At 38.0% G+C, this 14,346-nt stretch overlaps 1 long non-coding RNA gene across 1 annotated transcript; it reads right to left on the reverse strand.

Moving 5' to 3' along the window:
• Nucleotides 1–316: 316 nt before the first annotated feature.
• Nucleotides 317–1,062, reverse strand: LOC134198839 (uncharacterized). The gene is made up of 2 exons (XR_009973087.1): nt 946–1,062; nt 317–663 (listed from the first exon to the last, which is right to left on the reverse strand). It is a non-coding gene; the product is annotated as an uncharacterized LOC134198839 (long non-coding RNA).
• Nucleotides 1,063–14,346: the final 13,284 nt, after the last annotated feature.

Below are 14,346 nucleotides of genomic sequence, written 5' to 3' on the forward strand. Positions count from 1 at the left end.
TTTATTTCGTCTTGCAAGTCGTTCATGAGAATATATTGAACACGTGTTTTCTTAGAAATTTTAGTGTTGTCTCGCATTTTGGAGGGTACCTAATTCAGTATTTTTGTTATATTCTTATTAACTACATAAAATGAGCGAGAAAATTTCATGAATTCTATTTACATAATTTCTAAGGAAACAAAGCACCTCTAACTATTAATATATATTATTTACATAATAATATATTATGAATAGATCTAACGTTGCGGTTATGGAGATACTCGTATCATGACTAGGGGATGTCGTTCTACGGATCGTTCACAATAAAATTGTTCAGTTTTATGACGTCATATATTTATTGAAGTGTTATCGCAAAATAATTTACGCCGTAAATATTCCGGTTGATTTGCCGATTAATTTTTTTTAAATGTGATAGACGATTTCACACAATCATTAATGATTCCAGTACATGTTGGCCTTGGCCCTGAGCTTTCGACTTATTTTCTACGTCATCCTAGTGAAGGCAGTAACCTCTTTTTAGGTCTGGCTTTATTGGCATACTAATGCAGATTAATTTCTCTTTCAGTCTTGTCATGGTAGGGAGTGGTATTCACTTTTTGTTTTCAACGGGCTCCACCGTCAGGTTATCTTCATAACCAACACTGAAATCGTCGGACGTACTAGCTAAAAAAAAAAAACGAATAATTCACTATGAGAAAATTAGTAATTTTATTTTGGGAAAAATAAATATACTATAATTGTGATTAAGGCTGTCTCGAGACTTGGCTGTGGGAAATGTAGTTTTTCGTTTCCGTAAATGGCATGTTTATTGTATTTAATTTATTATTTCGTTATATCCCGAGTACACCCTTACTTACTCTATTCTATATCCCCTACTGCACTTGAATCGTGACTCTATGAAAGGCTTCGCACAATCACTACATCAAATATTGACTCGTTACTTACCTTTCGTTATACTCGTACACCGGTCTCTTAACGTATATAGCGAAGACACAAGGTAACTGTGTTTGTTTGTTGTTCCAAACACGAGAACTCGCAGAGTACGTGACGTTTTTCCCTGAAACAGGGACTGCGGGCTTCGTTAATTAATCGTGACTAAAACGAATTAAATTAGAAGCCCTTATAGTACCAGAATAAGTGCTGTACTATTTTTAGCATATAACTGCATTTACATAATCCAGGAGAGAGTTATTTAGTGAGGCCACGACCCCCAGCATTGAGGATTATCGACGAAAGGAGAAGGAGTGCATTTGCGTAACTCGTTTTGTTCTCTACGTAACTCTTGGGTTTCGTTTTTACTGTGTAACTGAATATTGATCCTTCAGTGTGCTTAGTGCGAGTTTTTTAACGTTTTCGATAGCGTAAAAGTTAACTCAATTTTGTATGCAGTTGGAACAGCGCCCCTAGCGGCAAACGTACGCAAACGATCACATTCCATACAAATATGAGCTAACTTTTACGCTATCGAGAACGTTAAAAAGCTCGCACTAAGCACACAGATAACGGAGTTTTATTTTAGCCGCGTTCGGACGGTTGAGGGTCGAGTGATGACGTGTTTTTACAGCGGTTTGTCTGGCACGTAGCCTCCACGAGGTTCCACAAGCGCGCTGTTCTTTAAATGAGGTTTAAGACAAAGCCTGCTGAGTTTCTTGCTGGGTCTTCTCAATGGGTCGCGATTCCGATCCAGTGCTCGATTCCGAGTGTGGCTGGAATGGCCCCTTAGACTACCAGAAAATAGGTAAGGGATAAACAGAGGCTTAAACAATAGTCTGGTAGTAGTTTGACTGTGGTTGCTAAGACGAAGCCAGAATAGTCCCTCTGGACTACTGACAATTAGGTAGGCCAAAACAATACTTACTGATATCTGCGAGCGAGGTTAGCAATGATGTAGACTCATTCGCGTTCTGCTTTTGATGATATAAAATAAGTTTTATTGCCGCTCCAAAGGGGTGGAAATTGGCCGAACACTGAATTGAATACGAGTAGTTTTATTTATTTTAGTTATAAATATCATAAATTACAAGACGAAGCCATGGGAAACAAATAGTGATGAGTTTGACGGGAAATATTTACTTATCTTTTTGACTTGTGTGATTTTTGTTCTGTGTTTTGTTTCGATCGAATGCACACACGATAAAGTAAATGTTAGCGCAAAGAGTATGATTGTGTAAAATTGGATGTCATTTTGAGAAATTCTTGTTTTTATTGTAAAAAGAACTCACGGCTGGGACACAGCTGAAGAGGCTCGCGCTCGTCTGTTGCGAAGTGGTTACTAGAGTTCGTAGATGCCAGGAAGCTCCAAAGACAGCTTACTACTAGAAGAATCGCTGTCGTCTTTGGCAATTATGCGAAAAATCTTGATATTGAAAAAAAAATATTATTGAAATCCACGCATTTCTTTTGAAAATTACTAATCCCGATGTGTAATCAACATTAAACGACTGTCGTATTTATTACTTTCACAAAATAAACCTTGTGTAATCATGTTATTAATGTTGAAAACAGAAACTTGGACCACAACGTTCCCTTGAAAGTTATCGTTCAAGTTAAACCTAACAAACTCGATACAACTAACATCTTAAATTAAATCGAAGCACTAAATCTGCGGCGAGTCTTATGTACGTGCACGTGAGATGTACAAATAACGCACTTAATAGTTGGAACCTTAGCTTAATCGGTTTAATTTAAGTAATTTTCTAAGTTATTTGTAAGAGGACTTCGATAATAGGTCTCTTAAAGTGAACGTATCGGGTATGTTTAGAAGGATTATGTATTTTTGCGATTATCTAATCATTGAGCTATTAATTCTTTTGTAACTTTAAATGGGCGTAAATGCGTTGATCATTTACGGCCTATGTAATATTAAATAATAAATAATAATAATAATAATATTTATTCAAGCCTCTTAAAATACAAACACATACAAGAATTCTTAACACTAGTATAATAATGGCTTTATATTTATTCCCTGACTTTTATGCTAGGAAAACCTGTGTTACAAAAGTCAGTGGTTCAGTGCTAGGTTACCAGGTAAAGAAGGTTAACCAGGAAGAGCGATCTGTAAGAATAAGTACGTACGTGTGTGGGTGTGTGTGTGAGTGTGTGTGTGTGTTAGTGTGTGTGTGTATGTAGTAAATAGTTTCGTTTTAGATCTGGAAGGACCTGGAAGACCTCTGGAAGATCTGTCTGTGTTTACTATTAATTCAGCGGTACAGCTTAAGACATAAGTTTCTATCAAACGATCTCAAGAAAAAACGCCATGACTATCTTCAAAATTACTTGCAGCAGATGTAGCATTTGATACTTTATAGTCATTTAGATAGTGACAGCGGCTGCTTAGATCTGCAATACGAATAATCAAGCAAAATCCGAATGATTAACAAACTTAATGATTAGACACGTTATATTTGATTGCAGGTTTTTTTATTTGAAACGGGAAGTGCACGGGCTTGATGATAATCAAAAATAATTGAGATGGGATAAAGATTTGACTGAGCAGTCTACTAGGTACAATCATTGAAATATAGCGTTAAACCTCACAATCTGGTGGAAGGTAGACTTAAAAAAACATTGTAATTCTTATCCGCCATGGTGCATCACATGGTTCTCTGGAAGAGATTGCTCCTAGCGATAAGACCGCCAATTGTACTTTTTTTTGTATTTACTGTTTCGCATTGTTAATTTTTTTGGTGTACAATTTTGAGGAACTGAGGATACCTGTCAGCGGCGCACTCCACTAAGGTACAAAACGAGATCGATGGAGACAGCTCGTTGACGGAATCGGACGGAGTCACGATCCTCAGCAGTGAGGGACCGATCCTCTCTCTCTCTCTCTCTTTCTCTCGCTCTCTTTAGGAATAATGTGGACTGGGAAAGCGGTATGTAGAAAGCCTAAGGTCTATGTCCTAAGATCTATGCTGCATAGTAAAGTATAAAATATAATATGATAGTGAAAACCGGTCACGCACTGGTCTGACTATCTTCAAATCCATGAAATATACCAATTTGTCGAAACACGGCCAGAATTTAATTATACTGCACCTAACTGAGTACATAAAGTTTATATAAAGTTTATACATACTTTCTTTGGGTTTTGCGGAAATAATAAACGCGAGGTGCCATAGTAAATAAAATGGGTTCGCGGGTACCTGATTTTATTTGGTAACGTATCCAGAAATCGTTTGGTACTTTATGCGTCGACCCCTGGAAAATGCATTATTTCTGAATAATAACTTTAACGTAGGTGAAACGGGCGTTGCGTCTAGTGGGTATTAGCAGACTAAAGTTTTAGAGTGAGTAGAGTAAAATTTTTTCTATTGTTATTCTCAAAATATCAAAGTCTTATGATTATTCTTAAAATCTTATTACTTATTTTCTATAGGTCTCGAAATCTGAAAAGATGTCATGAGACTGGTGGCAAAAGGACTTAACCTAAGAATCTATTGGAATATAATTAAAAGTAATTTTTGCGGCTAAATCTTGCTTTGAATTTATATTCAGTTTTTATACCGTCCATTCCTTGGTTACGAACGACTTATGTGTTACTCGATGAACAACGAGAAAGTCCTAAATATGTGTAAATAAAAATAGACGGTAGAAGCCGTGAAATTGACTGAAGAAGACATGGATAGAATGAGTGAATGACGATATGAGAGAGAGAAGAGTGAGTGTTGAGATGACGGCTGATAGAAGAGAATGGAATAGAAAAATACGCTGTGCCGACATCGCCTAGTAGGATAAGGGGAAGAAGAAGAAGACGGTAGTTGAAACAATATTTGAATACGACGAATAAAACACCTTAGTCATTCGTGACCACGAAAACCGGTATTTGAAACATCGAAAACAATTGGTGACAATAAAAAAAGCAAGATTAAATCGTAAAAATACTCTTAGATATATATTTTCTTTTTATTGCTTAGATGGGTGTACGATCTCACAGCCCACCTGGTGCTTAGTGGTTACTGGAGCCCATAGACATCTACAACGTAAATGAGCCACCCACCTTGAGATATAAGTTCTAAGGTCTCAGTATATTTACAACGGCTGCCTCACCCTTCAAATCGAAACGCATTACTGCTTTAGGGCAGAAATAGGCAGGGTGGTGATACCTACCTACCACCAGTAAAAGTCCACAATTATATCCACGATTCGTGAAAATCGAAGGAAACTCTACAAACCAGAATGTTTCATTTGAAAAATTTAAATCGTGTATAATCTGTTCTTCATTCAAATGACCAGTACCATTTTATAATATTATGATGTAATAAAACTATGTAAATTCGAATAGTGCATTAAACATTTGGATCACAGACGATCATCGATGTTGTTAAGGCGAAGCGTTTCCGTGGCAACGTTATTATAAAACTAGATTTTACTTTAAACGTGATCGTTCGCCCTTTCCTCACTTAAATAATACTTCGCTCCGTTCGGTCGCAAATAGAGCTGAGGTGCGATTGTCGATGTTGTGTTTTTATAAAAATGCATTTTATTAATTTAATAAATTTTTGTTTAGTTGAATAAGAACGATTGTTGATGTGAGTTATTATTATTTCTAATAAATGTAGCACTAGATATTTGCATTTGTTATTGTATTATATTTTGCCTGTATTGACATAGTGTTTTGTGATACCTAAGAAATTCTGTTTTTAAATCGATTAAATATAAGTCGATAATCTTATTGTATACAGGATTTAATTTCTCATACAATAAAATGAATTTTTGTAGCACATTGTCAAACCTGGTGGGTTGCGGCCTGCTCGTAGTGTAATGTGTATGAACTTGGCTAACTACCCAACACCCGATAGACCGTAAGTTAATTCGTTCGTAAAAGCAAAAAAAATTCAAAAAAAAATGAGTGCACAATTTTATTGTGTAATGGTTTTCTAATGGCCATCAATGGAGTGCCACATATTCACTCTCGCTCTGTCTCTTTCTAATTCCTTCCCCAAGAGCGTTAAACGTTTAACGCAACCTTGTTGGAAGTCGCATTAGAAGTTTCACTTCAAAAAGTACGGTAATAATGGGAAACACCGAATAATAAGCGTTCCCATCTCTATTCCTTTAGCCGAGTGGAGTGGGCAAACCGGTCAGACGGGCCGTCATTCGAGTTAATTGATGACTGTCGAGATCCGCCCGAGACGAGATCGGCAATCATTCGAGATACCCTCGGCTTCGTTAGTAGAGGTCTCAAACAAAAACACATTACACCAATGACGTTCATGTGTTTGAGAAAAAAAAAAGGATTGTGTTTAAATTTATATCGATAAATTAATTTAGCCATCGACTTTTTCTTTCTTTTTTTGAATTTTCTGTTTATCTGTTTAAAATAAGTTTAATTAAAGTTTAAAATAAGTTTAATTAAAGTTATGTATTTTTTTAGCTCAAAAGCATAGCACTTGAATGGGACAACTCTATTTTTTTTAATGCTTAGTTTTGTGGACGAGCTCACGGCCCACCTGGTGTTAAGTGGTTACCGGTCTATAGACATCTATAACGTAAATGCCGCCAGCCACCTTGAAATATTAGTTCTAAGGACTCAGTACAGTACAACCACAAGGGTGAAGTTATACCGTAGAGTATTTATTTATTTTATTTATGTATTGAGAAAGCATATTTATTTCAAATGACATACATAAACTCGCATAACATAATCATTGTTCGTGTTTGTACATCTGAATGTGAATATCGGGGCGTGCTGTTAGCGTGTTCGATCATTGTCAGCGGGATCCCACTTCAATACCATCGAATATTCACTAGTCTGCTTTGTTCGGTTTTCCACACCAAGGGCTGGTATACTTTATCTATATTTTAATTATCTTTTATAATTTTATACTTTACCAATTTTTTGTAATATAAAAGTGGATTGCTGTTCGTTAGTCTCGCTAAAATTCGAGAACGGCTGGACCGATTTCGCTAATTTTGGTCTTGAATTATTTGTGGAAGTCCAGAGAACGCTTAAAAGGTAGATAAATATGAAAATGATCGGAATGAAATAAAAATAACAATGTTGTTTTTCCTTTGATGTGTCCCGTCGGACGCGTTCCTTTTGTTTTTATACAAAAGTTTAGGTCATTTATTTGTCGATTGAGGCACTACGAAGTCTGCCGAGTCAGCTAGTATTTTATAAAATCTTTAACTAATGCACGGGCATGTTGCGATACATAAGAACCACTGCTATGACGTAAAGTCATTTTCCTGGGTTGTTTTTCTCTAGAAAAAGGGTCGAGCTAGCGATCTTCTTAATGCTAAATGGTCACTGGAACTATAAATATGACAATACAACTCCGTTGCTCAAGTTGAGACGTATTGAAGGTTCAAGTTTCAATTATGTTGTATAACACTGGTGGTGTTACTGGTCTTACTGGTGGTAGGACCTATTGTGAGTCCGCACGGGTAGGTACCACCACCTCGCCTATTTCTGCCGTGAAGCAGTAATGCGTTTCGGTTTGAAGGGTGGGGCAGCCGTTGTAACTATACTTGAGACCTTATAACTTATATCTCAAGGTGGGTGGCGCATTTACGTCGTAGATGTCTATGGGCTCCAGTAACCACTTAACACCAGGTGGGCTGTGAGCTCGTTCACCCATCTACGCAAACAAAAAAACAATTATTGTGCCGGTTTGAGAATGTTTCATTCACCAGAAGTAGGTGGGTCAGCGAGAGATCCGCGTGGTTTCCAGCGACACATTAACAATCACTCAACATACAGATGGAGATCGATTTGCGAAATTCGTAACGGTACTTCGAGAATATCGAGCACAGATCTTGATATCTTCTGATCTAAGTGCACAATAGTGCGGACTCTGTTCGAAATTAATTTCGGTAAACAATAATAGAGTTATTGTTCGTGTATTGCGCTTCGGTAATAGTTATCGAAGTGAGTTTGTATTGAGTGAATTTTGAGTGGTCCGCTCTGGACTCAGCGTTGAGCAAGAAGTTTGTTGTACGAAGCTTTATAACATTTAAGGGTTGTCATTGGACACTGACTAATTCGATAAGGTATATATTTTAGTGCATTCTGTAGTTATATTCAAATGAATCTTCATTGCAGTGGATGGTGACCTCAGAGCCGGTCCACACAGCAGCCTACACCCATCGTAGATATAAAAAGTCCTTTTCTTTCTTTTTGGGAGGGATCCGAACCTCTTACGAGGGGTCCGTGCTTAGGGGGCACGCGGGGTATGTGCGATTTGACGGTCTGCTGTTGGGAGCAAGCCGCGAGTCCAAAGAGACAAAACTTTCTGACGCATTCACTCAAACCACATTCGGTACTATTAGGCGCTACTATTATACATTACTATTTCATTCAATTTGAATGAAAAACTGAACACTTGAGAACGCGCGATTTTAATCGTAGGAAGTCAATTCAGACCTGTTCCATATGTTATAAGTTGACAAAAAAATAAATAAAAAAATCTGTTAGTTTTAAACAAAAGTATATTTCCGTAACGAAGCTGCCAGCCCTGTTCTCCGCATTGTTAGTTGGCTATTGCTATCGTTAAATTTAATATTCAGCAACGATTCTAGAATGTGGCATACACAGATACGACTTACAAATAAACGGTTATGTATATGGGAGATTCAATTCGCCATAGCGGAGATGACTTGTGTATAATAAACTTCACGATTCCTTTTCAGTATGATTCTAAAATTTCTGGAAGATTAAATAGGTTGAACCTAATATTAGGTCGCTAGGGTAAAAAAAGAGTCAGTGTCCATATTCTCCTATAGTCATGCTTTTCCATCCGTGACTTTCGTATTTGTTTTCAAAGGTTTCGACATTTTCAAAGATGGTGCGGATTTAGTAAGATCATCGCTGGGTTGCATCCCCTTTATCTTTTTCTTTCCACTTTGCCGGTGCCAATGTGTCCAAAGTGCTTTAGGATTCGCTTGAGACAGATGCTAGAAAGCCTGTTGGGATATTGAACCTTGCAAGTATTCATATATGCGTAAAATGATATCCGTCTATAGGATTCGCACCACTTTATTCCAGCACCACACTTCGAAGACATTAAATTGTTTGCGGTCCACAGATCTTAGGATCCGAGTATTGGCCCCATAGAGGAAAATAGAGAAGCGGGTGCACACAAGTTTGGCCTTCGTCTAGAGCGAATTGTTCCTCTCTAGTCTCTTCAAGTTTTATGCGCCTGGCATTCTTGGTCATTCCAATTGTTCTAAGCGCTTGTGAATCTGGAACTAGTGACCGCATATAGTTTCCAAATGTTCTTCGATGTTTCCTATACCGATGACAAGGTTTTCGCTTTTTTTGTGACTGACTTTTTTTTCCGTTTTGTTAATGTCGGTACGGAAATGTTAAAATAAGTTTCCATGTTTGGATCTTTGTTACTTAATCACGAAAAAAAAACTTGTTTGAATTAAATTTCGCACAAACCTTATAACCTGGATTAAATGCACAATATGACACGGACGATATGACGCTAGGTATGTAAGCTATAATAAATTCGACAGTGTGTTCGCTCGTTCGTGGTTTGACTAGTACGTACTCATGGACTGGACAGCTCTCGAGAAAATTTTAAAGTATTGCTAGCGTCCGAAAAGTAAAATTAAAATTTACAAAAGATTAAACCGAAAAAGTAGTCTGTATACCTTTTTGCGTACGGATCGCGATTACCGAAACTTGATGAAACTCACGAAATTACTCTATTAGGGCAGGTGAGCTATCTTTTTTTATGGCATTACTGTTTCGCAGCAGATAGAGGCGGGTACCTACTCGTGTGGCGCCTCACAAGACTATCAAAAGTAAAAAAGTGGTTGAGTCTATAAACACGGCAACCCGAAAACCGCTATCCCCTACCAAACTCTTATATATATACCTATATACTGCAGCTTTGATTTAAAATAAATCGTGCCTTCATCGTGTAAGTCGTTTTACTGTTACAGAGGAACTCTAAGGAATTTCCAAAGTGGTTCAAACAGGGAAATAAAACGAAGTATATTCTACCTACAGATATAGGAAGATGATTTGATTGTGCGACGCAGATTGCTTTAATACAACGATACGGGAAAAGCGATTGAAACATCAATTTCCTTTCTATCGATGCGATATTAATTTAATGTCTGTTTTATTGCGAAACGCGTTGATGTTGCTTTCGTAACTGTTCTGTTTATGTACGATTTATGTTTGTTAATTTTTTTAAATGTCCATGTTTTGTGTTTTATTTATGCGGTTTTGAGTGTTGCATATTTTTTCTTTAACGTGGCCACGATTCGTCTTATGGACGTGAGTCGGGGAATAGTCAGCGGCGGCAACGATGAGGCGATTATAATGACGCACGGCCTTATCGAAGTACCGTTCCGACGCTGACTTTAGGTGTTGCCCAATGGATTTAAATCCCAAATTGTTGTGTAGATCGACGTGCCTCACGAACTCCGGTGCTTCGACGGCTAACCTGGAAAAATAGGATTGGAAGGCTTGGAGGGTCTCTATGCTAGTGCAGGTCCCATGAGCGTACACCACACTCGCATTATAGGGCGTATACATGTTTTGTAATGTATCATCTTGTGGTGAAGAGACATTTTACTTAGCTTACAAATCATGGGATAATGTTGGCCAAGGATAAATGCGGTGCGGTCGTGGACAGACTTTGTGTGTAGGCGAAATACCATGGATGCATCCAGGATGACCTTCACGCATCCAGGATGACTCCCAGACCACAATGACTAATTTCAATTGGAAACTCCTCATGTAAATGTGCACTGTAATAAGTAACATTGAAATAAGTACTAATAATATATAATGTGCAGAAATATGAATTTTAATGCAAAATGAATTAAATTATTCATAAACACAATTTATCGGTTTTTATCTTCGAAATATGCAATGAACCGTTAAAGGATTCTGTGAATTGAATTTTCGAACTCGGAAATTTTAACGTTCAGAAGGTTCGCAAAACGTGTTGCGTAATTTTCGCTATAAGGTAACAGATTCATTAACGGTATCTTGAGTTGATTTTTTAAAAATTAAACTCCACGAAGAACGACCGTCTTCGAACACGTCTTAACATGTAATTTACGTGTATATAAATAATAATAATTATGAGGTGTCAGCGTATTTAATGTACTAAGCTGAAGTCGAAATTTTTGTCAATGCCATTTCCCATGCCCACCTCCCATCTGGTGTTGATTGCTTACCGGAGCCCATAAACATTAAGAACATAAATATCGCCATCCGCCTTGCGTCATGAATTCTAAGTTTTACAGTACACTGCTGCCCCAGACTTTAGGTAGAAACGCATTACTGCTTCAAGGCAGAAATAGCTTGGTGGTACCTACCCGTGAGGACTCTCTATACGCTCTACCTATAAGGACTATATTATACTACTAGCGACCCGCCCTCGCTTCGCTTCGGAAACATTAAAACACACATGAAACCAAAAAAAAAAAAAAAAAATTAAAAAAAAGTAGCCTATGTTCATCAGGGACAATGTCGGCTTCTAATGGAAAAATAATTTTTCAAATCGGTCCAGTAGTTTCGGAGCCTATTCGAAACAAACAAACAAACAAATCTTTCCTCTTTATAATATTAGTATAGATATAGATATTGTCAATTGTTTCATAAGATTAGGCGCCGTCATTAATGTATATCTATATCACGACTAAATAACTGAGATCAGATTTACATTGCACGGTAAAGTTTTATAGTGGAGCCACACCATGCTTTAGAGGGCATAAGTAGCTACTTGATTTAAAAAATATATCATTATCATTCGTTCCTATTATCCTCTGCTGGGATGTAGGGCTCGAATCAAATCATTCCATTTACATCGGTCTTGAGCAGTCTATTCTAGCTCCTCCCACATCATGCCCAAGACACCTAGCTCCTGCTCCACCGAGCGACGCCAAGTTATTCTGGAGCGGCCACTCTTCCTTTTGCCAGACACTTTCCAGGTCAGTGTTCTCTTTGATAGGAAAAAAATAAACACATACATATATTGTTGATAGTGAAGGTGATGGCTGCCATTCGTCTAGCATCTTAAATTATTGAAAAAAAGTTAATTTATAATAATAATTTAAGTTTACTGATGCCGATAATGAAGTGGTTCATTTACAGCGCCGTGTTCGACGAAACCGGTTGGTCGCGTTTCAATCGGTGAGCTTATTCGCCGACGCCCTGCCTAAAGAGCTCTGTGTTCCTTTTTCACACAGGTTCCGATACACAAATATTCGTTTACATGTAATATATGTACTCGAGCTAAGCTTATAAGAGTGAATTTCTTTGCGATTATTATTATCGAGAGAAAACGTTAATGGTATCGAAATTGCATTTACAGCTCAATTAGATTGTTTTTGGTATCCCACCACGTGTATTTTCCCAAGAAAGCCTCATTTAATATACAGACTCTAGATTAAGTGACGTCGGACGAATCCAGAAGAAAGCTATTAGAGAAGGTCACAATCCTCAGCATTGAGGAATATCGACGCAAGGAGGAGAGGGAGGTAGGCAGACGAATATATAGCCCACCTGATGGTAGGTGGTTATAGTCGCTCATGGACATCAGCAACGCCAGGGCCACAGCCAAGTAGCTGCCTACCATTGAGTACATACGTTAAGGTGTGTGACGTCATTCACGTTATGATGTGTATTTATTGGCTCCGGGACATAAATCAAACAGCTTATAGTTTGACCAGTGAAACTGTTCTACTATTCTTTCATGTTTTAGTATAAAAAGTAGATTCCAACTCGTAAACTATACTTAAGCCAAAAACAATTTTTTTCCTACCTATGCTGATAGCCTTGAGAGGCTATTTCAGCTTCACTCTAACGTGTATAGGTGAGCTCACGGGGCTCGAACCGGAGTGTTGCTAGCACTGACCCTAGCAAGAGCAGTGATTCGCAGAATCTACCACCGGATCGGAAACGCGTCACACTGAGAAGATCCAGCGAGAAAATCAGTGGGCTGTGGTCTATGGGTTCATTCGCTCGTCGAGCCCTTCGAGCGACGGGTTCGACAGGGACGGTGACCGGTGCTTGTGGTACTTAAAAGCACCGTTAATGGATCGGGAGGATCCGTAATGACGTGCTTAGGGCGACGTCGACAAGTGAACAGTAACTAACAAACAAATACCACATATGACATGGAAATTAAGGATAAGGAAATACAGGATTTTTTTATTATTTATTTATCATATAGATATTTGAATTTAAAAATCGGCAGCACGCGTTGTACCGAATCTTGTGGTCGGAACGTTGACTCCAATGAAGCATTAAGTCGCCCCGCACTGTGTACAACCGAACGTGTTCGGTGTGCGTTTCCATTCTACTACGGGATATAATAATCCTCAAAATGTTTTTGACGTGTACTTATTTGTAATGTGTGATAATGAAGACGTGAATTTTGAAATGGTATAGCATATTGAAAAGTAGCTGCCACCAACTGTCATTTATTTTTTATTTCTTAGATGAGTGGACGAGTTTCACAGCCCATTTGGTGTTAAAAGTGGTTACTGGAGCCCATAGACATCTACAACGTAAATACGCCACTCACCTTGAGATATAAGTTCTAAGGTCTCAAGTGTAGTTACAACGGCTGCCACCCCTTCAAACCGAAGCGCGTTATTGCTTCACGGCTGAAATAGGCAGGGTGGTGGTACCTACCCGCGCGGGCTCACAAGAGGTCTTACCACCAGTAACTAACTTCTGTACTATTTAAATTTATCAACATCTTCAATAAGACGACAAAAACGTCTTAAGTATGTTCAATGGACACAGTCGACACTCACACATGCGTACATCATGACCACGCCCCACACGCGCAGGAGTCACGACCACGGCGCGGCGGCGTCGGGATTACACGGAGATTGTCTCTTGTCTAGTCCGCTTTTATATTCTATATAGTACATAATGTCCATTGTCTGTGCCGACGTCTCTTCGATACATTGTAAATTGGATAGTAAAATCGTTTGTAGGTATTAAGGTACTCTTAGCAGAGTAATGGAGTAATTCGATGGTACCTTCTTCTTTTTTATTGTAAATGACGGTTTTTGCGTGACATTGTTACCTAAAGATTTTGAAGCTTCAGTCGTGTTTCTAATATTTAATCAAAAAGTAACAAAAAAAAAACTTGGTATCATGGAGGTGATTTCAGATTTGTAGATGTCGTATTCGCCGTAAGCCCTTAGTGATAAGATGTTTCAAATCATAGCACTCGATTTGCCAATCTAAAATAGCTTAGAAGCTTTGACGAAACATATGGACCTATTTGCACACATACATTCATTATTAAGCTTTGAAATGCATTTTATGTTGGAAAATTTAATACAAATATAGATTTTCGTCGATTCTTATACTGCAATGGATTATCTTTATATGGATCACATTGGTACTTG

The sequence above is a fragment of the Bombyx mori genome, chromosome 5, assembly GCF_030269925.1.
Source record: "Bombyx mori chromosome 5, ASM3026992v2".
In the NCBI taxonomy this organism is placed as follows: Eukaryota; Metazoa; Arthropoda; class Insecta; order Lepidoptera; family Bombycidae; genus Bombyx; species Bombyx mori.